The following is a 25,717-nucleotide window of genomic DNA, read 5'->3' on the forward strand; positions in this document are numbered from 1 at the left end:
CAGATGGCAGAGTTTTGTCACGGCTGGCTCTCCCAAGACTATCAGTAGTTCTAATGGAATGCTGTCTACTCCCTGGGCCTTGTTTCGACACAGGTCTTTCAGTGCTTTGTCAAACTCTTAACGCAGTATCGTATCTCCCATTTCATCCTCATCTACATCCTTTTCTATTTCCATAATATTCGCCTCAAGTACATCGCCCTTGTATAGACCCTCTGTATACTCCTTCCACCTTTCACCTTTCCCTTCTTTGCTTAGAACTGGGTTTCCATCTGAGCTCTTGATCTTCATACTGGTGGCTCTCTTTTCTGTAAAGGTCTTTAATTTTCCTGTAGGCAGTATATCTTACCCCTAGTGAGATAAGCCTCTACATCCTTACATTTATCCTCTAGCCATCCCTGCTTAGCCATTTTTCACTTCCTGTCGATCTTATTTTTGACTGTACATGTTGTTGTTGTTGTGGTCTTCAGTCCTGAGACCGGTTTGATGCAGCTCTTCATGCTACTCTATCCTGTGCAAGCTTCTTCATCTCCCAGTACCTACTGCAGCCTACATCCTTCTGAATCTGCTTAGTGTATTCATCTCTTGGTCTCCCTCTACGATTTTTACCGTCCACACTGCCCTCCTATACTAAATTGGTGATCCCTCGATGTCTCAGAACATGTCCTACCAACCGATCCCTTCTTCTAGTCAAGTTGTGCCACAAGCTCCTCTTCTCCCCAATTCTATTCAGTACTTCCTCATTAGTTATGTGATCTACCCATCTAAACTCCAGCATTTTTCTGTAGCACCACATTTCGAAAACTTCTATTCTCTTTTTGTCTAAACTATTTATCGTCCACGTTTCACTTCCATACATGGCTACACTCCATGCAAATACTTTCAGAAACGACTTCCTGACATTTAAATCTATACTCGATGTTAACAAATTTCTCTTCGTCAGAAACGCTTTCCTTGCCATTGCCAGTCTACATTTTATATCCTCTCTATGTCGACCATCATCAGTTATTTCGGTCCCCAAGTAGCAAAACTACTTTACTGCTTTAGGTGTCTCATTTCCTAATATAATACCCTAAGCATCACCCGACTTAATTCGACTACATTCCATTATCCTCGTTTTGCTTTTGTTGCTGTTCATACTACACCCTCGATTCAAGACACTGTCCATTCCGTTCCACTGCTCATTCAAGTCCTTTTCTGTCTCTGACAGAATTACAATGTCAGCGGCGAACCTCAAAATTTTTATTTCTTCTCCATGGATTTTAATACCTACTCCGAATTTTTCTTTTGTTTCCTTTACTGCTTACTCAATATACAGATTGAATAACACCGGGGAGAGGCTACAACCCTGTCTCACTCCCTTTCCAACAACTGCTTCCCTTTCATGTCCCTCGACTCTTATAACTGCCATCTGCTTTCTGTACAAATTGTAAATAGCCTTTCGCTCCCTGTATTTTACCCCAGCCACCTTTAGAATTTGAAAGATAGTATTCCAGTCAACATTGCCAAAAACGTTCTCTAAGGCTACAAATGCTAGAAACGTAGGTTTCCTTTCCTTAATCTTTCTTCTAAGATAAGTCGCACGGTCATTATTGCCCCGTGTGTTCCATATTTCTACGGAATCCAAATTGAACTTCCCCGAGGTCAACGTCTACCAGTTTTCCATTCGTCTGTAAAGAATTCGTGTTAGTATTTTGCAGCTGTGACGTATTAAACTGATAATTCGGTAATTTTCACTTCTGTCAACACCTGCTTTCTTTGGGATTGGAATTATTATATTCTTCTTGAAATCTGAGGGTATTTCGCATGTCTCATAAATCGTGCTCACCAGATGGCAGAGTTTTCTCAGGACTGGCCCTCCCAAGGCTGTCAGTAGTTCTAATGGAATGTTGTCTACTCCGGGGGCCTTGTTTCGACTCAGGTCCTTCAGTGCTCTGTCAAACTCTTCACACAGTATCGTATCTCCCATTTCATCTTCATGTACAACCTCTTCCATTTGCATAATAATGTCCTCAAGTACATCGCCCTTGTATAGACCCTCTATATACTCCTTCCACCTTTCTACTTTCGCTTGTTTGTTTAGAACTGGGTTTCCATCAAAGCTCTTGATATTCATGCAAGTGGTTCTCCTTTCTCCAAAGATCTCTATAATTTTCCTGTAGGCAGTATCTATCTTACCCCTAGTGAGATAATCCTCTACATCCTTACAGTTATCCTCTTGCTATCCCTGCTTAGCCATTTCGCACTTCCTGTCGATCTCATTTTTGAGACGTTTGTATTCCTTTTTGCCTGCTTCATTTACTGCATTTTTTATATTTTCTCCTTTGATCAATTAAATTCAATATTTCGTCTGTTACCCAAGGGTTTCTACTAGCCCTCGTCTTTTTACCTATTTGATCTTCTGCTGCCTTCACTATTTCATTTCCTCAAAGCTACCCATTCTTCTTCTACTGTACTTCTTTCCACCATTCCTGTCAATTGTTCCCTTAAGCTCTCCCTGAAACACTGTACAACCTCTGGTTCTTTCAGTTTATCCAGGTCCCATCTCCTTAAATTCCCACCCTTTCGCAATTTCTTCAGTTTTAATATACAGTTCATAACCAATAGATTGAGGTCAGAGTCCACACCTGGCCCTGGAAATGTCTTACAATTTAAAACCTGGTTCCTAAATCTCTGTCTTACCATTACATAATCTATCTGACACCTTTTAGTATCTCCAGTGTTCTTCCATGTATAGAACCTTCTTTCATGATTCTTGAACCAAGTGTTAGCTATGATTACGTTATGCTCTGCGCAAAATTCTACCAGGCGGCTCACTCTTTCATTTATTAGCCCCAATCCATATTCACCTACTATGTTTCCTTCTCTCCCTTTTCCTACTCTCGACTTCCAGTCTCCCTTCACTACCTGAATAATTTCTTTTATCTCATCATACATTTCATCACTTTCTTCGTCATCTGCAGAGCTAGTTGGCATATAAACTTGTACTACTGTAGTAGGCGTGGGCTTCGTGTCTATCTTGGCCACAATAATGCGTTCACTATGCTGTCTGTAGTAGCTTACCCGTACTCCTGTTTTTTTTATTCATTATTAAACCTACTCTTGCATTACCCCTATTTGATTTTGTATTTATAATCCTGTATTCACCTAACCAAAAGTCTTGCTCCTCCTGCCACCGAACTTCACTAATTCCCACTATATCTAACTTCAACCTATCCATTTCTATTTTTAAATTTTCTAACCTACCTGCCCGATTAAGGGATCAGATATTCCACGCTTCGATCCGTAGAACGCCAGTTTTCTTTCTCCTGATAACGATTGCCTCTTGAGTAGTCCCCGCCCGGAGATCCGAATGGGGGACTATTTTACCTCCGGAATATTTTACCCAAGAGGACGCCATCATCATTTAATCATTCAGTAAAGCTGCATGCCCTCGGGAAAAATTACGGCTGTAGTTTCCCCTTGCTTTCAGCCGCTCGCAGTACCAGAACAGCAAGGCCATTTTGTTTAGTGTTACAAGGCCAGATCAGTCAATGACCCAGACTGTTGCCCCTGCAACTACTGAAAAGGCTGTTGCCCCTCTTGAGGAACCACACGTTTGTCTGGCCTCTCAACAGATACCCCTTCGTTGTGCTTGCACCTACGGTACGGCTATATGTATCGTTGAGGCACGCAATCCTCCCCACCAACGGCAAGGTCCATGGTTCATGGGGACATAATTGATTGTAATTATAATGAAAATATCGTAAATTGCTGGGTAACAGCGAAGGGAGCTTTGTTTAAATCTATCGATAGCAAAGACGAAATGACAGTAGCTGTGACGTGGTTTGTCTTTGCATATAGAGACTCTCTGTCGCGTTGCGAGCAGAGAGGAAGCAGAGCAGCTAGAGTGATGAAAGAGTGCGGAAGTGTTTGCGCTCCTGCGGACGTGATGTGCAGCTCTATTCCCGCCTGTATAGACTCAAGTGATTCGTTAACCTTAGAGTATTGAGAGCACGGTAGGAGTGGACAGGTGGAGGAAGCTGCAGTTCCAGCTGTTGCCGGCCCCATAATTATTCGTTGCTCTGGAGACGACTCGGTGTTCTCAAACTACAGCAGCAGCAACCGTGGCACCTCAGCATTGTCGTCGGCTACATGCTTCGTCGTCTGCAAAGTTACATCATCGTAAGACAGTTAACTGACAGATACAGTAATGTAGGGGCTTTCCTCAGTTGCATTTCTTTCACAAACTATGATTAACTTGCAATAGTTAAAACTTGTAAGGCAACTGTGTTGCCATTGTCCTCAGACATTATTACTAGAAAGGGTTCCTTTGCTTTCCATACAATCACCGCGTGTGTTACGAATATGAAAATTGGTTAACTATTTACTGCCAGTTTCGTGTGTCTGCTAATGACCAGTTTCAGTCTAAATTTTCTGCCTCGGTAACTCTTCATTCTTGTACTGCGTTAGTCATACTTCTTGAAAGAAATGCAACTGTTTTTTGCACTTCCACTGCTATGAGTGTGAATCCTGAATCCTTCCTGGTCATGCTGACAAAGTTTTATGAATTTATTTGTAAAAGTATACACAGTAGAAAATAAAATGTCCTGTAGTGTCTCTCCTGCTCCAAGTCGGCCTGTTTGACGTCCTACCCCCCCTTAAAATCGAGCACAGATTTAAGTTTCTGCATGGTGACAGTGGGATAGCGCTGTCTCCACCGCGCCACTGGGGAAGGCAGACACGGCTTTCTCCATGGATATCGATAAACAGCACCACCGAGACTCGGTATTAGCGTGTCACCCTCGTCACTGTCACTTCCCGTGCGGCGGTCCTTCTGTTTCCGAGGGAATAGCACCGAAAAGTCACGTAATTCTATTCGTTAGACAAGTACTAATATAAACTCTGTTAAATTTATTGTTTTAATTGCCATCAGACTGATGTGGCAATACGGATTCTCTTTCTTAGTTCTGGTTCGATGATGTATCCCATCTTTCCGTATCTTGTGCTGATCTTTCTAACTCTGAGTAACTAATACACCCAACATCCTACACAAAAAATTTAAAACTTTTTCCTCGCATCTGCGTCAAGTGGACTACACCTGATCTGTCTCTTCTTTTAGTAACGGTCTTCGTTTATCTTTTATTTTCATACTTTATCGGTCCACTTTTTTAAAATAGTTTGGTTGTATAACATTTCAAATATTTATGATTCCTTCTTTCCTAGATTACCAACCGCCACGATAAAAGATTTTTGGAGTATTGTACTGTCTCTAAAGAACCAATAAGAGCACAATGGACCGGTTCAGTGACTTCGAACCTGGACTAGCCATTAAATCTCACCTGAGTAATAAACAGAACAGATCCTTCTAAAACTTCGCAAATAGGCTGTTGTTGATGTAGCTGAGAAGCGAAAACGTGAAGGAACAACAAGAGCTAAATCAAGACCAGGCAGACCCCACGTCGAGAATTGCAGAGGGTTATTGTAAAAACATCGCACTAAACGAGAGGAAGGAATCACTCTTGAGTTCCAAAATGAGTAGGGAGTTAAGAAGAGTGAGGCAGAAAGTTCGAACATCTCCTCATAAGTTGCACGTTTCTGCAATCAGTGCTAAGTGAAACGTTAGGTGGTGTAAACAGCAACGGCGATGGGCAGTGGATGACTGGAAACAAGAGATTTGGAGCTATGAATCACGCTGTACCCTGTGGCTATCCGATGGAAGGGCTTAGGTTAGCGAATTCCTGTACAACTTTACCTGCCATCATGTGCATTGGCAACAGTGTAGTACCGGGACATGTCGTTACAGTATGGAGGTGTGTTTCATGGTTAGGATGTGGTCCCCTTACTGCGCTTAATAAAACGCTAAATGCGGCAGAATATGAACACATGTTACGGCACTGTGTACTGTGTACAGTAAAGGAAACACTGCATACGACAATTGTGTCAGCATGGTAATGCATACTGACATAAAGCATCATCTTTGAGGCAATGGTATGTGGACAATAACATTCTTTAAATGCACTGGCTTGTCTCGAGTCACGACCTAAACTAAATGGAATACCATTGGTATGAGTTGAAAGGTCGATTTCACTACAGATATGAGCGTCGAACTTCACTACCTTCCCTCGCCTCGGCTTTTGAGGAAGAATAGGTTACCGTTCCTCCACAGACATTGAGACACCTCATTAGTATTCCCATTAGAGTTCAAACCATCATAACAAGGCCAAGGTTAGGCATACCCCATAGTAATGTCCACTAATTGATGGCCGGATTCTTGTGATCATATAACGTATATGATACCAATAGAGTTCTTATTTTAGAAAGATCGCTTCGTCTGTGGCAAACTTTGACCATCTTTCCTAATTTTCCTTCTTAGCTAGATTTCTTTCACGTCTTCCACCACTATGTCATTCCCATTTTTAACGTCTGGCAAGTTGTTAGTCCCCTTTCTACTACTCTTCATGACCTTTTTCTTTGATTTATATATCTTTAAGCCATTTTGTGTGTTATGTATGCTCTAAGTTCCTTTTAATAGGTCTAAGTTCACCTAACAGTACTTCGCTAATCTTATACCAGGGCGACGTGATTGAAGAGTGGAGCAATGTTTTTTTTAACTTTTTTTTTAATTTTTTAAATTTTATTTATTTATTTGACTGTAGGTTGTACAAGAACAATCTCCTTTATTCAATGCATCAATACATACACTAATGTTATATAACAGTATTTTTAAACTGCATGTGAGCCATACGAATAAATAACCAAAAAAATTAAATTTCAAATTTCATAATCAAGCAGTTTCCCAGTTTCGGAATCAAACTACACATTCAACAGCCAACGTCTTCACTGTCACTTGACCTCGCTCGACCAGCGTGCTTCGATAGCAATCACGGCACGAACCTCGGAGTTGCTGAGGATGGAAGACTAACAGAAAGGACAGGCGTTCTTGTTCTTAAAAAGAGACATGAATAGCTAATGTGATGTGCTAAACGCCTTTAACCTCCTTTTCACTCCAACTGACAGCACCACTGATTGACAACCTTTAAGCACACATAAAATAAAAACATTCACTTGAGCAACAATTTAAAGACTTCAGTAAAAATAAAACCAATTATCACCAATCACCATTACTAAAAGAATTAAAGAAACTAATATTCTGATACAAATGAAAAATAAACGACGTCAAACGACGCACTTCAAGTCGATGACGTACACTTTGGGTATTAATAATCGCTTCAGTTGTATTTTGGTCCTTTGTGTGGTGTCACCGCCAGACACTGCATTTGGTAGGTTGTAGCCTTTAAATCGGCCGCGGTCCGTTAGTATACGTCGGACCCGCGTGTCGCCACTATCAGTGATTGCAGACCGAGCGCCGCCACACGGCAGGTCTAGAGAGACTCCCTAGCACTCGCCCCAGTTGCACAGCGGACTTTGCTATTGCTAGCGGTGGTTCACTGACTACAGACGCTCTCATTTGCAAGGACGACAGTTTAGCATAGCCTTCAGCTACGTCAATGCTGAACAGATAATATTGTGAATCACGTACCGTCAAGAGCGACGTTCATCATTAATGGATTAAAGTTAAGTATCAAACTACTTACGTCCGCTTTCTGAATTCTAATTCCTTGTCATGTTCCAGACCTCACGTCAGTATAGTTCGTCCCTCCTCATGCCAGCCTGCGTGAGCTAAAACGCGTGCGTTTCGGCCTCCTCTAGTAACACGGTGTTGGCTCTACTGCCAACACTACACTTTGTACTACTGTACCACTACCGATTTCGCTAAAACAAGGTATGTCATGGATTTCGGAGGTGTTTTGTACTTGGCAAAAAAAGAATGTTGGGATAAAAGATTCCGAGATTTTCCGCTCTAATGTTTTAATTATATGTCACCTGAAGATGTGGGCCGGCCGGAGTGGCCGTGCGGTTCTAGGCGCTACAGTCTGGAGCCGACTGACCGCTAAGGTCGCAGGTTCGAATCCTGCCTCGGGCAAGGATGTGTGTGATGTCCTTAGGTTAGTTAGGTTTAATTAGTTCTAAGTTATAGGCGACTGATGAATTCAGAAGTTAAATCGCAGAGCCATTAGAACCATTTTTTAAAAGATGTGGCTTTAATACCACGAAATCGGTAGTGGTACAGTAATAAAAACGACCAAAACACATCTTAAACGGTTATTAATACCGGAAATGAATACTCACAGCTGTGGTTGCCCCACCTACAGGTTGTCTGCACGATGACATACAGTTGGCGCCCCTACCCGCATAATCAGTGCACGCCGCTTCGCACCAACATAACCACTTAGTGACACTGATAAACACACAGGGTTCAATCGACTGGCATACATTGTTTTCGAAACACATCTTCCACATTGACAGCGATAGACATATAATACCTCACAGGCAACAACAGTAATAAAACGAGACACTGACCAACACAAGGCAACACTTGAACTCCGACACGCACGGGTAAGTGCACTGAACACAGCCAACAAAATTAAGACAATTCATAAAACACAGCCAGCCAACTAGTCAACTTAGCGCTCGCCCGGAAACGGTGTTCGTAAGCCACACGTCTTCGGACAATCCAACGGATCCACATCCGACAGAATGATCAGTTCACCAACAGTGGTGCAGCAGGTCTTAATTAAGACAACGACTTTCAATTACGGTTTATTTGCAGTCCAAACATTACCAGCAGTGACACTGAGAGATCGTTTCCTCCCGAATGACGTGCAGAACTGATTCCCCATCAGTAAACTCACTAAGCGAAACAATTAATCACTGATGTAAGGAATCAGTACGTTACGTTTATCTTCTGTACACTATCGATTTTTCCCACAGGCAGGTCTTTCTCAATATCTTGACATATTTCTCTCATCTGATCAGACTCAGCCGGTTTTACTCTTCCTGCTACTTTCATTCTTAAGCAATAGTGCGTACTTCTTACCTCATTCGTACGACTGTTATGTTCTCTTCTTCGGTTCGTAAGCTCTGATATTTCCTGACTCATCCGAGGTTTCATCTCCGTCATATTCCACCCTGCTTCTCATGAACTGCGTTGTTGCAGTATTTTTATAAACCGTACCTGTTTCAAGCGGATATTTTTAACTCTAATTCTATGATAGCCATTTATTTGAAATCACTGTCATGGAATGAGTGTTGAAGTATATGTCTGTCCTCCACTTGATACCTTCCTTAGCGTCTGATGAAATTAAAAATATGGTAGTATCGTTTTGGATAGAAATTATAATGGAATGTCTTGAAAGCATAAGTATTTGGCACCAAATTCCTCCTCGTTAATATATATTCTCAGTCCCTTAAAGCAGCCAACACAAACCAAGTAGTTATTCAACTGCTAAGACTATTTTAAAATGGTTAAAATATTACACGTATTGCCTAATTTGGGAAGACTTACAATCCGATATGCTTTCTTTCTTATTGTCAGCATATAAACTAATTTCCAGATCAAAAATTTTTTTTTTTTTGGTCATCAGTCTACTGACTGGTTTGATGCCCGCCACGAATTCCTTCCCTGTGCTAACCTCTTCATCTCAGAGTAGCACTTGCAACCTACGTCCTCAATTATTTGCTTGACGTATTCCAATCTCTGTCTTCCTCTACAGTTTTTGCCCTCTACAGCTCCCTCTAGTACCATGGAAGTCATTCCCTCATGTCTTAGCAGATGTCCTATCATTCTGTCCCTTCTCCTTATCAATGCCACATATTCCTTTCCTCTCCGATTCTGCGTAGAACCTCCTCATTCCTTACCTTATCAGTCCACCTAATTTTCAACATTCGTCTATAGCACCACATCTCAAATGCTTCGATTCTCGTCTGTTCCGGTTTTCCCACAGTCCATGTTTCACTGCCATACAATGCTGTACTCCAGACGTACATCCTCAGAAATTTCTTCCTCAAAGTAAGGCCAGTCTTTGATATTAGTAGACTTCTCTTGGCCAGAAATGCCTTTTTTGCCATAGCGAGTCTGCTTTTGGTATCCTCCTTGCTCCGTCCGTCATTGGTTATTTTACTGCCTAGGTAGCAGAATTCCCTGACTTCATTGACTTCGTGACCATCAATCCTGATGTTAAGTTTCTCGCTGTTCTCATTTCTACTACTTCTCATTACCTTCGTCTTTCTCCGATTTACTCTCAAACCATACTGTGTACTCATTAGACAGTTCATTCCGTTCAGCAGATCATTTAATTCTTCTTCACTTTCACTCAGGATAGCAATGTCATCAGCGAATCGTATCACTGATATTCTTTCACCTTGTATTTTAATTCCACTCCTGAACCTTTCTTTTATTTCCATCATTGCTTCCTCGATGTACAGATTGAAGAGTAGGGGCGAAAGGCTACAGCCTTGTCTTACACCCTTCTTAATACGAGCACTTCGTTCTTGATCGTCCACTCTTATTATTCCCTCTTGGTTGTTGTACATATTGTATATGACCCGTCTCTCCCTATAGCTTACCCCTACTTTTTTCAGAATCTCGAACAGCTTGCACCATTTTATATTGTCGAACGCTTTTTCCAGGTCGACAAATCCTATGAAAGTGTCTTGATTTTTCTTTAGCCTTGCTTCCATTATTAGCCGTAACGTCAGAATTGCCTCTCTCGTCCCTTTACTTTTCCTAAAGCCAAACTGATCGTCACCTAGCGCATTCTCAATTTTCTTTTCCATTCTTCTGTATATTATTCTTGTAAGCAGCTTCGATGCATGAGCTGTTAAGCTGATTGTGCGATAATTCTCGCACTTGTCAGCTCATGCCGTCTTCGGAATTGTGTGGATGATGCTTTTCCGAAAGTCAGATGGTATATCGCCAGACTCATATATTCTACACACCAACGTGAATAGTCGTTTTGTTGCCACTTCCCCCAATGATTTTAGAAATTCTGATGGAATGTTATCTATCCCTTCTGCCTTATTTGACCGTAAGTCCTCCAAAGCTCTTTTAAATTCCGATTCTAATACTGGATCCCCTATCTCTTCTAAATCGACTCCTGTTTCTTCTTCTATCACATCAGACAAATCTTCACCCTCATAGAGGCTTTCAATGTATTCTTTCCATCTATCTGCTCTCTCCTCTGCATTTAACAGTTGAATTCCCGTTGCACTCTTAATGTTACCACCGTTGCTTTTAATGTCACCAAAGGTTGTTTTGACTTTCCTGTATGCTGAGTCTCTCCTTCCGACAATCATATCTTTTTCGATGTCTTCACATTTTTCCTGCAGCCATTTCGTCTTAGCTTCCCTGCACTTCCTATTTATTTCATTCCTCAGCGACTTGTATTTCTGTATTCCTGATTTTCCCGGAACGTGTTTGTACTTCCTCCTTTCATCAACCAACTGAACTATTTCTTCTGTTACCCATGGTTTCTTCGCAGCTACCTTCTTTGTACCTACGTTTTCCTTCCCAACTTCTGTGATGGCCCTTTTTAGAGATGTCCATTCCTCTTCAACTGTACTGCCTACTGCGCTACTCCTTATTGCTGTATCTATAGCGCTAGAGAACTACAAACGTATCTCGTCATTCCTTAGTACCGTATCCCACTTCTTTGCGTATTGATTCTTCCTGACTAATGTCTTGATCTTCAGCCTATTCTTTATCACTACTATATTGTGATCTGAGTCTATATCTGCTCCTGGGAACGCCTTACAATCCAGTATCTGATTTCGGAATCTCTGTCTGACCATGATGTAATATAATTCAAATCTTCCCGTATCTCCCGGCCTTTTCCAAGTATACCTCCTCCTCTTGTGATTCTTGAACAAGGTATTCGCTATTACTAGCTGAAACGTGTTACAGAACTCAATTAGTCCTTCTCCTCTTTCGTTCCTTGTCCCAAGCCCATATTCTCCTGTAACCTTTTCTTCTACTCCTTCCCCTACAACTGCATTCCAGTCGCCCATGACTATTAGATTTCCGTCCCCCTTTACATACTGCATTACCCTTTCAATATCCTCATACAATTTCTCTATCTGTTCATCTTCAGCTTGCGACGTCGGCATGTACACCTGAACTATCGTTGTCGGTGTTGGTCTGCTGTCGATTCTGATTAGAACAACCCGGTCACTGAACTGTTCACAGTAACACACCCTCCGCCCTACCTTTCTATTCATAACGAATCCTACACCTGTTATACCATTTTCTGCTGCTGTTGATATTACCCGATACTCATCTGACCAGAAATCCTTGTCTTCCTTCCACTTCACTTCACTGACCCCTACTCTATCTTAATTGAGCCTTTGCATTTCCCTTTTCAGATTTTCTAGTTTCCCTACCACGTTCAAGCTTCTGGCATTCCACGCCCCGACTCGTAGAACGTTATCCTTTCGTTAATTATTCAATCTTTTTCTCATGGTAACCTCCACCTTGGCAGTCCCCTCCCATGGATCCGAATGGGGGACTATTCCGGAATCTTTTGCCAATGGAGAGATCATCATGACACTTCTTCAGTTACAGGCCACATGTCTTGTGGATACACGTTACGTGTCTTTAATTCACTGGTTTCCATTGTCTTCTGCATCCTCATGTCGTTGATCATTGCTGATTCTTCCGCCTTTAGGGGCAATTTCCCACCCCTAGGACAAGAGAGTGCCCTGAACCTCTATCCGCTCCTCCGCCCTCTTTGACAAGGCCGTTGGCAGAATGATGCTGACTTCTTATGCCGGAAGTCTTCGGCCGCCAATGCTGATTATTTATCAAAATTTAGGCAGTGGCGGGGATCGAACTCGAGACTGAAGACGTTTTGATTATGAATCAAACACGCTACCCCTAGACCACGGGTGCTTAAGATCTAATTTAGAAATTATATATTTCAGTTCCAAATTAACATAAAATAATGTAAGTTCACATTGTAGGCTCATCTACATCTACACTCTGCCAGCCATATCAAGTATGTGGCAGACAGTACTTCTGGTCTCACACGAATATTTCCAAGTATCGCCTCCAGTATCCAGTTAAAGACTCCGTCTATTCATCAAACACTGCGGATTATACGATGTTGGTCAACAAGTGAGCATTGACTTCTAAAAGGCGTAATGGGAACCCAAATTAGGCCTTTTCATCTACTACATGGTTCATCATTTCTGCTATGACCGACAGTTGTGTGTCTATACAATCTACTTCTATAGCCCCTCCGTGTTAACTTCAAATAATTGCAAGGTAGAAATTTTGCAAAATATACAATTGCACATAGAGTGACCTTATAGTTCGACACAAAAAGTCGAATGATGGGCAGTTAATTCGAAGTTCAAACAGCAATAGAGGAGATTTTTAAATTGCTCGAAACAAGGTTTTAGTGTTTTACGGCGGAATGTCAACACTGTTATTTTTATAATTACTGTTACATGTCACTCATTTAGGAGATACGCAGTAACTGAAGATACGGATGAATACTATTTATTGCTTTTACGTCTTTGCATTCATTATTAGTTGTTGCCAAATGTAGGGCTCTGCACAGCACTTGACAGAAACGTATAATGTCCGTACCATACGTCTTGTTTCCAACATCAATGGAGCATTTCATGTATATTTGGTTAAATAAATTCCCAACTCGATAGTTCATAGACATTGATCGTCTAAAACAAGCACATTTGGATCACATAGCATTTCTTTTGTTTACCATCCAACAGATGATATCTCAATGGCCAATTTCAGATGGCCTTCATGGGCAACATAGTTTGATCATCATTCTAAAAAATTGTCCCACAATGGAGTCGAATAGATAGGGATCAAAACACAAACTCAAGTAAAGTGGGATTTCGTTAAATTGCTGTTTATCTGAATTTGTAGAGCTTCATGAGATCACATGTCGTAACATGATCGTACATGAAACATAATAGATACATTTCTTATCTTATTAAAACAATACCAAATGACATCTACGTTCTGCTTTAGTTCATTAGGAATGGAATCTTAACATCCACATTACACCTATGTAGCGATCTGAATTACTCAATAATTAAGGACCGGTTGATCTAAAAACCATTAATCGCTTAGCAAGAAATTCTTCTGCTGAAGTACTTTATCCTCCACTTGTCAATACTACGGTAACTACTATCAAATGAAGATGAATGATACCAATATGCACTGCTTGCCGACGTGGTGCATTTGTATGGGTCTGTCGTGTGTACGTCGTTTTAAGTCCAATACTGTGAATCAGTTAACGATGGTGATCAGTGATTTAAATGTTCGTGGGCCATATGTGTTGTAAACAACTTAATCTGAAAGTGTTAAGTGATGATATTGTGTTTATTACTGTATTTTGTGTGCCAGACAAAATGATTAAATTTCGTTATGTAAACTCACTGGCTCACCCAGCAAATAAATCACATCTCAGCAGATTACCGTACATGTAACTGTAAATCACTTGATGATGTTTCGTAAAAAGTGACTGGAGCGCGCGGGATTAGCCGAGTGGTCTCAGGCGCTGCAGTCTTGGACTGTGCGGCTGGTCCCGGCGAAGGTTCGAGTCCTCCCACGGGCATGGGTCTGTGTGTTTGTCCTTAGGATAATTCAGGTTAAGTAGTGTGTAAGCTAAGGGACTGATGACCTTTGCAGTTAAGTCCCATACGTTTTCACACACATTTGAACACTTTTTTTGACTGGAGCGAAAAAAATTGTTTTATAAATATAACTGTTCTAGTATCAAAAATTGACCTTAATTGACTGAAAATGTACTTTGTTGTAACGGAAGCGAATCATGAACAGTGGGAAAATCGCAAAAGAAGAGAATCGAAACTTTTGAGATATGGTGATTTGGAGATATGTTGAAAATTATGTGGACTGATATGAACTGAAGAGGTTCTCCGCAGGATCGGTGATAAATGGAGCATTTGAAGAACACTGAGAAGAAGAAGAAGAAGACTGAATGATAGGACCTTTGTTACTACATGAAGGAATAACTTCCATGGTACTAGAGGGAGTTGTACTGTAGGAAACACAGATTTTCGAATACATCCAACAAGTAATTGAAGCCGTTGGGTGCAAGTACTGTTATGAGAAGACGATAGATCGCACTTCTGATTTTCAGTTTTTCAACATTTTAAATACATAAGGGTTTTAAAGTTATGTACATTCATGACTGACTAGCAGAAGGTCAAAACTGAAATAACCGAAAGTTTAAGATTTGGATTCACTATTGATATTAGTAGCCCAATAGGAGTTCACTGTTTAGTATCGTTCTCCGTAAACACAGGCAATGTACATTTAATTGGCGTAAGGCCGAAGTCTGAAAAACTAGAATTAAAGTCACTGTCTTAGATACAGTATGAATTGAAATTTTAAGAGTACAACACTGCCTCAGTGTGGTCAGACGACAGAAATGGCTGCTCCACTTACTGACAGTTTCTGGCAGAATAATAGGCGTCGAAGATCCTCCAGTGTGAAGGTCCCTAAGTGACACTGACCGACTGCTTCTGCAGCCGGTGCCAGGCCGTAATAGCTTGCTAGGAACAAACTAGCCTGGCGTTACTGAGCGCCGGTCTGAGTAGGTTGGAGGCACCAGGACACTGCTGGAACTATTTACGCACAGGCGACACCGCGAAAGAAAGTGGATCCGCGTAGCCAGAAACCTCTGTTGGCAATCGTGCTGCCGCCTATGGGAAGGCAAGAAATCGTATCCACTGTTCTGGAGTTCGCTGAGGAGTTCGAAGCAGCTTACTGTGCAGGCCACACGCTGGATAGCGGGTTACGTCTATTTGGCAAGTAGCCGAGATATATCAACGACTGGTGGTGCACATGTAGATGCAGAGGAAAGGATCCAGCTCTAACATGACCAACTGTACCACCTACAGCGGCTGGGGAAGGAACTGACATTTGCTGGGTGCCAGGTCACCAGGGAGTTTGGTAAATGACAAGGTAGACAAAACCAGTAAGGAGGTCTGCAGGGGCATAAGGTTACACAATGCCCCATTCTCCGGCAGCCTATCGTCTCGCTGGTGAGCCACAGATACATCCAAATGTGGAAAGACGAGTGACCGGCAGTGACAAACAATATGCTGCTGCCAACTATCCAGCTATGACGTTCCTCATGCCGGTTACTCTGATGGTATGAAGTAGCCTGATCTGCCCCAAATCGGGCACTGTCCTCTTTTTCTCCGGCGAGAGCACTGTACTCCACACTTTAAATGAGTGCATTTTATTTGGTAATAAGCGGGCGAAAGCAAATTTAGGTGGGTCTATGCCCTCTGTTTTATCTGATGACGAGTGTGGTCAAACTTTTACAATTCTGTGAAACGCTAGCTTAAGCTTTTACGCTCGAGATTTTGGTGTGTTTCACAGTTGCTGGCTCACCCCTTTTATTCCAGCGACCATCCAGCCACAGCTATCTGCCATCTTCTTTTAACTGTTTCCACCGTATTATCCGATTTTTTTTTTGTTGTTGCGCGTGTGCTTGTGCGTGGGAGCAAGTTTTTATTTGCTGTTCCGGTTTTAACTATTTTGCGACCTTTATCCACACCCATTTCACTACACTTTATTTCGGTCGCTAAACAACTTACTGTCAGGCGTTCTCACTAACATATCGTCGTCACAATCAGCATAATGCGAAGATGAGGTTGACGCGGGACAGGAAGTTGTGGAGGTTCGCATCGAACCAGTCAGAAAATGGATTACTAACAAAAACATTTGCAACCATAATGTATTAAACTGATGGATTGCTAATATTATAGCTGCTAGCTGCTGTCTTTAGAGATGATTATTAAAGATGTGCAAGAAATCAAGCTTTACTAAAAATCAACTAAAAGTTTCAAACTTAAGACTACCAACACTCCTTTGCAGTGGGTAAACATAGTTAACGATCGACGTATAATAATATTCATACAAAGGTGACAGAGGTTAAATTTCTCAGTTCAATCGTGGATTACTATTCCAGGACTTGTACTAAAGAAATAAAAACAATAAGATTAAATATGGACTAGGAGTATAGAAGTAGCATGTAAACAACTACACAAATGGCAGTGCCGATCATAGCTTACCAATATAGACACAGTCAACAAAGTTTTTATTAATAATATCGAAAGAGATAGCATTGATATGGATAGGAACTGGCTAAAGATGCTAAATTTGTGGAAACATAAGCAGTGTTGCGTTAGAAAGTAATTGTCCAGGATCGTCAGAGTTATTCGCCCTCAATAATACGCCTCTTCAAAAGTCTTCGGATGCTGCTGTGAAATTTCATTGTGTTAATGGAGGAAGTCTCCTGTAGGTGCGTCGTTCTAGTAACATGTAAAAACAAGTAGCTTATGAAAGGTAACAGATGGTTCAAATTACTGATATGCTCCGCAGACAATTTGCTACAATATGACAAGTGGGAGATGATGCTTCTGCCCTACCTTCCCTCGAAGATCTATGTTCAATCAATTTTCTGTTTGAAGTATTTCAGAAAACAAATATTCTCTCAAACATTTTAGTTGCTTTCCTTGGAAAATTTTTCGAAAGATATGTTTTCTTTACATTTATTTACCATTACCTACAAACAGCTTACGCAAAACGTATAATATAAGTTAGTTATTCTCTTACATTATGTAGGGGAGAGTCTTGCACTTTTGTAGACTTAGCCAGTCCGGTAATAGAAGTTTAACACATTTTCTGATTCCAATTTTAAATAATGGCATTCATTCTTTATGCGCTGGAGTCTTTTTCTAGATTCGCAAAAATGACTTCTGAATACTAAGATTTTTCCAAATGTGAAAGTATGTTCCAAGGTACAAGGTTGTCATGTACCTAGGAAGAAATATCGGTTGAATTTTAACAGCTTGGAACCGAGAAAATTTTGTCACTGCTGTATTTAATAGTCCAACTGTTACATTATTCCTCTACCACGTACCAACAAGCAGTATGTGAAATCATATTAATCAGAAGTATTGTCAAAAATCAGTCTGACATTAAATAATTTGAAACAGAAAATATTGAAAAATAACGCAAATTGCCACTTTCAAGAAAGGTAAAATTGCTAAGGCATCAAAGAAACTCAGTTAGTTTGCAAGTGTCATCTGTTCCCTGATAAAAGACATTCTACTCCTTGAAGGCTCAAGATGGTGCACGCCTGACGAAGTTATGGCTTAACCTTCTACAACTTATATAAATGTTTGTAAAAGTATACAGCATTTCGCTCACCGCAAAATCTTCTAGCTGAAGAAGTAACAATACAGTCCAAATAACTTCGATAAATTATACAGTACTTAAATGTGTAGAACTAGAAATATTTACAGATGCTTCGCAAAACACAACCTCATGTCTAAAAACAAAAACTGTATCAAAAGGCGGAAACTGCTTATGGTGGACCCTAGTGTGCATTCTGTAATGAGATTATGGTATCAGTCACTAGACCGAAGTAGCAACCAAGAAACATCATCTATTCCTAAGTACTCTATCCTGCAGCTACAACACTGTCCCTTATTCCTATAAGAACACTGTGAAAATCTGAGATTTCGTTTGGTTTTGCTGATATGATACAACCTGTCGTTTTGATAACCTTCTAAAACATGGCCAATGTGAATCCGGAAACAATGCTATAGATTCTTGTAGCTGAAGCCATACGATTGCTGCCACCAGTGTGCTGTTAAAACATCGTGACTGTGTTCGTTTTTGACAGTTGCCTCTTATGTCACAATTAAGAGGATATTAACGTTAGAGAGCAGCTATTACCATCATCGTTAAACATATTGTGCCTACATTTTCAGCGTAAGCACAAATTACAAAATTTAACACTGCAGTTTCTCTCCCGAAGTGATCTTCATACATCAGGACTAAAAGGTTAATCGTTCGCTATGAACACAATGGATCTGCAAAGCAAGATATGACACGTATTAATAATACTAGTTAGCGTTTTCTGATGTTATATTCCAATTTTTTTCCACTAATTATTTGTGAAAAAGATACGTGTCGCAGCTTGTAGCCCAGACGGCCTCCGTATTTGTTACAATTATCAGTGAGTGATATACTCCACCGAAAAAAATGCAGTACCCTCAAGGATTGTGTTGATTGGCATCAGGCGCATACTAAAGGATTGTACTGTTAACGATCAGATGGCGCTCTGATAGCATGTGCTGAGATTAGAACTTTATTGTGTATGGAACAATGAGTCTAGGGTACAACAGTGCCCCGCCGACAAGTGAGTACGCTGTTGAACAACTTCAGCCATTTCAACAGAGTCGCATTATGGGCCTGCGGGAAGTTCGATGAAAGCATTGAATGCTTGTTTCACATCTTGGGCACAATATACAGGTTGTTTCAAAATTGAGTTTAAAAATTCGAAAATCCGTATAAATTAATTTATAGTATCTAGAGAGGTGATTGTAGCTTCAATTTGTAGGAAAATACATCAAGCTTTGTCTCGCGTAGCTCGCTAACACCGAATCTCACCGTAAGGAGCGCTATTGGCAGCTGTGTTAAACATGGCTGCGTTCACTGGACCCAAGCGTGCTAGCTGTGTGTTTTGGCTTGAAGAATCGAAGTCGACGACAACAGTTCAGCGTAATTTCCGTACCAAGTACGCTAAAGATTCTCCTACTAGACCTGCAGTTTGTGAGTGGCATAAATGTTTTGTAGAACAGGGTGCTCGGTAAGACATGATTTATCAGGTAGTCCAAGAACATCTGACGACATCGTTGAGCGAGTGAGACAATGTTTTGTCAACAGCTCTACGAAATCGACCCGGAGTGCATCTCGCGAACTGCAAAACCCACATACGATTGTTTGGCGTGTGTTGCGGAACTGTTTGCGTTTGTAATCGTACAGATTGACGATCGTACAAGCAATAAAAGACACTGATAAATTGCACGCAAGAACTTCTGTGCTGACATGTTAAATCGATTACATGAGGATGAACATTTCTTGGACAAAATCTTTTCTGACGACTCGACTTTTCACTAGCAAGGTGTCTGCCCCCAGCGGTCAGCGCGGCAGAATGTCAATCCTGAGGACCCAGGTTCGATTCCTGGCTGGGTCGGGGATTTTCTCCTTTCAGGGACTGGGTGTTGTGTTGTACAGATCATCGTCATTTCATCCCCATCGACGTGCTAGCCGCCGAAGTGGCGTCACATCAAAAGGCTTGCATCTGGCGAACGGTCTACCCGACAGGAGGCCCTAGTCACACGACTAGCAAGGTTAACACACATAACTGCAGGATGTGGGCCAGTGAAAATCCACATCAAACACTGCAACATGTTCGTGATAGTCCTAAACTGAACGTTTTTCGTGCATTGTTTTTCTCGTGAGAGAACCATCAACAGCATAGTGTACCTGGATCGTTACAACAATTGTTGATACCACGCATCGATGAGAATGATCTAGAATGAAATGTGTACTTCATGCCAAATGGTGAACCACCCCACTACCTGGCCGACGTCCGGGATTTTCCCAGTGACCGCTTTCCAGGTGAATGGATTGGCCGTGATGCGCTACTTGACCTGACATAACTCGATCTTTTTTATGGGGATTCATCAAGGATATCGTGTTTGTACCCCTTGTGCCGGTTCCTCTGCCTGAACTTAGAGCAAGAATTTATGCCGCCACTGAGGCCGTTACACCTGCAATGCTAGAGCTACTCTGGGAAGAAATTGACTTCTGATGGGATGTGTGCAGGATAACCAATGGAAGCCACATACAACATCTTTAGTTTATGGTTTGTTTATCTACAAAACAACACTAAACCCAGCTCTGCACCTTCTTTCAATAAATTTATATGAATTTTTGAAGTTGTAGAGTTATTTCGAAACACCATGTATAGACGGTGTGTTGCAGCTTTCTGCAGTGGTCTGTGGAACACTTCCACACTTGTAGACTAGTCTGTGGACGTACACGTAGTACACATCAAGGTCGACGCATTATTAGTGCAGCAGTGGCAGACTGAACATCAACCAGGGAAGAAATCTTGGTACCTGTTGCACCTGCTGTATCATCAGGCACCAATGGGAACCGTCCGCTTGCAACAGGACTAAGATCACATGTGCCTCTGGCCAGGTTATCACCGACACCGCGACGCCGCCAAGCTCAGCTAGTCTGGTGTTGTGAAAGAGTCGACTCGAGAGTGGAAGTTCTGTCTGCGGGCGAGATGGATGTACAAATGTACAGCACAGATCTAGTGAGTGACTTTATCCAGAGCGTATTCGTCCGCTATACACGGGTCACACTCCAGGCTTCACAGTCGTATTTGATGTATCTACAGGATAAAGTAACCAGAGCCCGCCACAAGCTGCAAAGGCTCTTATACCCGCACTACTTCCTTCAATAGGAATGTGACAATGCATGGCCACATGCGGCTGCATCTTCATGGTGTACAAGAACTACCCAGGCCAGGAAGATAACTAGATCTCTCGCCAGTTTAACGTTTATGGGACACGATGTATCGGTAATTTACTCCTTCTCCAGAGTCTGCAAGAGCCATTGCTGAATTGCACGAAAATGTGAAAGGTGCTTGGGACAGCCTGTCGCAGGATGCCTTTCGGCACCTTTACGATCATTTGCACGTGAGAATATTTTCCGCCATGCACTATGTATTGATGCGAATGTTTTGTCACGCTTTACTGTGGCACGCGTATTTCATTTTATCAGAATTTGTTATCATATACTCATTAAATAATGAACTACCTGTTATATCAGTTGTAAATAAAACGATCATGTCTTTCAGGGTGCTGCATTTTCTTCCAGCAGTGTATGAGTTTCAGTGCATTCAACCAGTTCTTCGTTCTTTGATTCAATTATAAAAGAGTGAAACAAAGATTACATTTTACCAATACATCAACGTTAAGATCATTAGAGACGAAGTACCAGTCAGGATAGAGAAAATCTGTAGATCGTCCGTGGTGTCCTCCAAGGAACGATTCCACCATTAAGGTAGACGCTATCTCGGTAAAATCTCGTAATGGGCATATATAACAGCTCTTCGTCAGATTTTACAAAGAGACCTGCCATCATGACTATTTCCAGATACTGTTTGTTGTTGTTGTGGTCTTCAGTCCTGAGACTGGTTTGATACAGCTCTCCATGCTACTCTATCCTGTGCAAGCTTCTTCATCTCCCAGTACCTACTGCAACCTACATCCTTCTGAATCTGCTTGGTGTATTCATCTCTTGGTCTCCCTCTACGATTTTTACTCTCCACGCTGCCCTCCAATGCTAAATTTGTGATCCCTTGATGCCTCAAAACATGTCCTACCAACCGATCCCTTCTTCTAGTCAAGTTGTGCCACAAACTTCTCTTCTCCCCAATCCTTCCCAACCACTGCTTCCCTTTCATACCCCTCGACTCTAATAACTGCAACCTTGTTTCTGTACAAATTACAAATTGCCTTTCGCTCCCTGTATTTTACCCTTGCCACCTTCGGAATTTGAAAGACAGTATTGCAATCAACATTGTCAAAAGCGTTCTCTAAGTCTTCAAATGCTAGAAACGTAGGTTTGCCTTTTCTTAATCTTTCTTCTAAGATAAGTCGTAAGGTTAGTATTGCCTCACGTGTTCCAACATTTCCACGGAATCCAAACTGATCTTCCCCGAGGTCCGCTTCTACCAGTTTTTCCATTCGTCTGTATAGAATTCGCGTTAGTATTTTGCAGCTGTGACTTATTAAACTGATAGTTCGGTAACTTTCACATCTGTCGACACCTGCTTTCTTTCGGATTGGAATTATTATATTCTTCTTGAAGTCTGAGGGTATTTCGCCTGTCTCATACATCTTTCTCACCAGATGGTAGAGTTTTGTCATTACTGGCTCTCCCAAGGCCATCGGTAGTTCTAATGGAATGTTGTCTACTCCCGGGGCCTTGTTTTGACTCAGGTCTTTCAGTGCTCTGTCAAACTCTTCACGCAGTATCTTATCTCCCATTTCGTCTTCATCTACATCCTCTTCCATTTCCATAATATTGTCCTCAAGTACATCGTCCTTGTATAAACCCTCTATATACTCCTTCCATCTTTCTGCCTTCCCTTCTTTGCTTAGAACTGGGTTGCCATCTGAGCTCTTGATATTCATACAAGTGGTTCTCTTCTCTCCAAAGGTCTCTTTAATTTTCCTGTAGGCAGTATCTATCTTACCCCTAGTGAGACAAGCCTCTACATCCTTACATTTGTCCTCTAGCCATCCCTGCTTAGTCATTTTGCACTTCCTGTCGACCTCGTTTTTGAGACGTTTGTATTCCTTTTTGCCTGCTTCATTTATTGAATTTTTATATTTTCTCCTCTCATCAATTAAATTCAATATTTCTTCTGTTACCCAAGGATTTCTATTAGCCCTCGTCTTTTTACCTACTTGATCGTCTGCTGTCTTCACTACTTCATCCCTCAGAGCTACCCATTCTTCTTCTACTGTACTTCTTTCCCCCATTCCTGTCAATTGTTCCCTTACGCTCTCTCTGAAACTCTCTACAACCTCTGGTTGTTTCAGTTTATCCAGGTCCCATCTCCTTTAATTCCCACCTTATTGCAGTTTCTTCAGTTTCAATCTGCAGTTAATAACCAATAGATTGTGGTCAGAATCCGCATCTGCCCCTGGAAATGTCTTACAATTTAAAACTTGGTTCCTAAATCTCTGTCTTACTATTATATAATCTATCTGATACCTTTTAGTATCTATTATACTATTGTATTAAATTATTGCTTTTCATTTTCAGGTTATTAAAAGAACTTTAATCAGAAAAATACATTGACTGCAATTTATGAATTACTATACCGAACAGCTGAAACAGAGCAACTCCAGGATGAAGACTTGTATAATTAAGTAACTATTCGCACTAGTAACAGATGCATTATTAACAATTTCATTTATGTAATAATATCGGTAACAACAAAACTTCTCCTGCGTTGGGTGAGTAATACAACTCTGGGTTACTACACAAAAATTTATTTCAAAAGGCAAGTGTAGAAAACGTACACAAATAATTTTTGACGGCTTACTGACTGACGGCTTAGTGACACCAATAATAATTTTGAAAACAAGCAAATTGGGAGAAAGAAAAACAATGATAATGTTCGGTAGAAAATAAATTTGTAATTTCGTGAGCAAGGAGTGCCAGATATTAAGCATTAACTTCGAATATGGATTCACATTTTTAACAAGGGAATACGAGTAAATTTATTAATTAATCACGTATCTTGACTTTCGCATTTAATTAGAATGGCTTCCAATTGAATTAAATAATGCAGGAAATGTCAAATTTAATTTTTAATAGCAATATCTCGTAAATAAAGCAATTCACTGGTGTCATAAACCTAATACTCTGGATCGGTACCTATATAACAAGGCACATACATATGACAAACAGTGCTTTGTACTTCATGAGTTACAGTGATAATTCAGCGCCCCTCCATAAGCAGAACTCAAATTCCTGATGTATCCAATGCTATCCTTCGTATCACTTAAGGGAAAGCTTAATAGTCACGCTTCCTAGCATAGAAGCAGTCTAATATGACATAAGAAAGTGTTTTTAGAATACTGATACACTCACAGCTTTAGAATTTTAAAATGTGTTCCTGCGATTTTTCCAGTAGTTTTTAGCGTTTTTCCACCAGACGGCTCAGCAATTCTCGCTTGTTACGCTACGTGGATGCCGTAGAAACATTCAGCTCTCATAATTTGCTTGTCTGCACCTCTCCAGATCTTAATTACAACCACAAGCCATCAATCGATCATGATAAATCGGAAACTGAAGAGTGTTTGGTCATAGACCATCTATTTGATATCTGTCATCGTTCAATTTCTAAACATTTTCCCACTGAAGTTCGTACCCCGCACATAACTGCGAGGACGAGATTGTAAGGATCAATATTATTTCAGGTCCCGACGATGATGATGTCCATGGCATGGTTTGATTTGTGTAACTGGAAACCTTTATATTCCGTTAGTTCACATGGCAATCTGTGATGAATGTGTTACAGAAGCATTTTTGTAATCCACGCCAGTGCATTCTCACATTGCCATGCACCTAGCCTACCTATTGACATTCGCCTCGGCGTATGTGGCTTAAACACAAGTTCACGTGTGGATACGGACTGGGAAATATATTGCAATAGGTATACATTCTCGTTGCATACAATAAACAAAGAATATATTTGTTTGAAAATAAATTAAATTAATAACTGAATTTAAAATAAGTCATTCAAAAATAAATAGGTTTGTTTTCATGGCAAAAATTAGAATTCGCAGAGATTATTCTCGTGTCTACCATTATTGTCTATTTCGTCGAACTTGCAAGTTTCTAGGGCTCTATCGGTCGTCAAATGTAATTTCACTTACTATAATACTTAGCCTTTGTAGTGCTTGCCCCAATACACAAATGTGAGACAGAAAAGCCACTCAGTTTCCCGTGGTTTGTGGTGTAATGAATCTCGAACTCGGATCTGCTTCCAGCAAAGTTTCTTAATACTAGAATTCGGCTGTGAAGTTGACGCAATTAGAAATGACTTTGTAGCTGTCAACTGCATCCCTCCAAAAAACAATAATGCCGTACTTCAAAGTGAAATGGATCACGATGGTCAGTTTAGCAAATGGACATGACAACAATGCAGAAATGATCTTTGATGACACAAGAACTAAAGTGAATGCTGATACACACTATCGGCTATCAAGTAAAGGAAAGACAAATCGCTGATTCATCGCTTTCTACAATAACCTAGACGTTTCTGCTTATATATTTCACAACATTTAATAGATTCCCATTGGAACGCAAACAAATTTACAAGTAAGAGAGTGTTCTCGCAAGGACAAAAACCATTCATTCTGCATAAAGGACAAAAACCAT

Source organism: Schistocerca piceifrons, chromosome 2 (genome assembly GCF_021461385.2).
Source record: "Schistocerca piceifrons isolate TAMUIC-IGC-003096 chromosome 2, iqSchPice1.1, whole genome shotgun sequence".
Lineage (NCBI taxonomy): Eukaryota > Metazoa > Arthropoda > Insecta > Orthoptera > Acrididae > Schistocerca > Schistocerca piceifrons.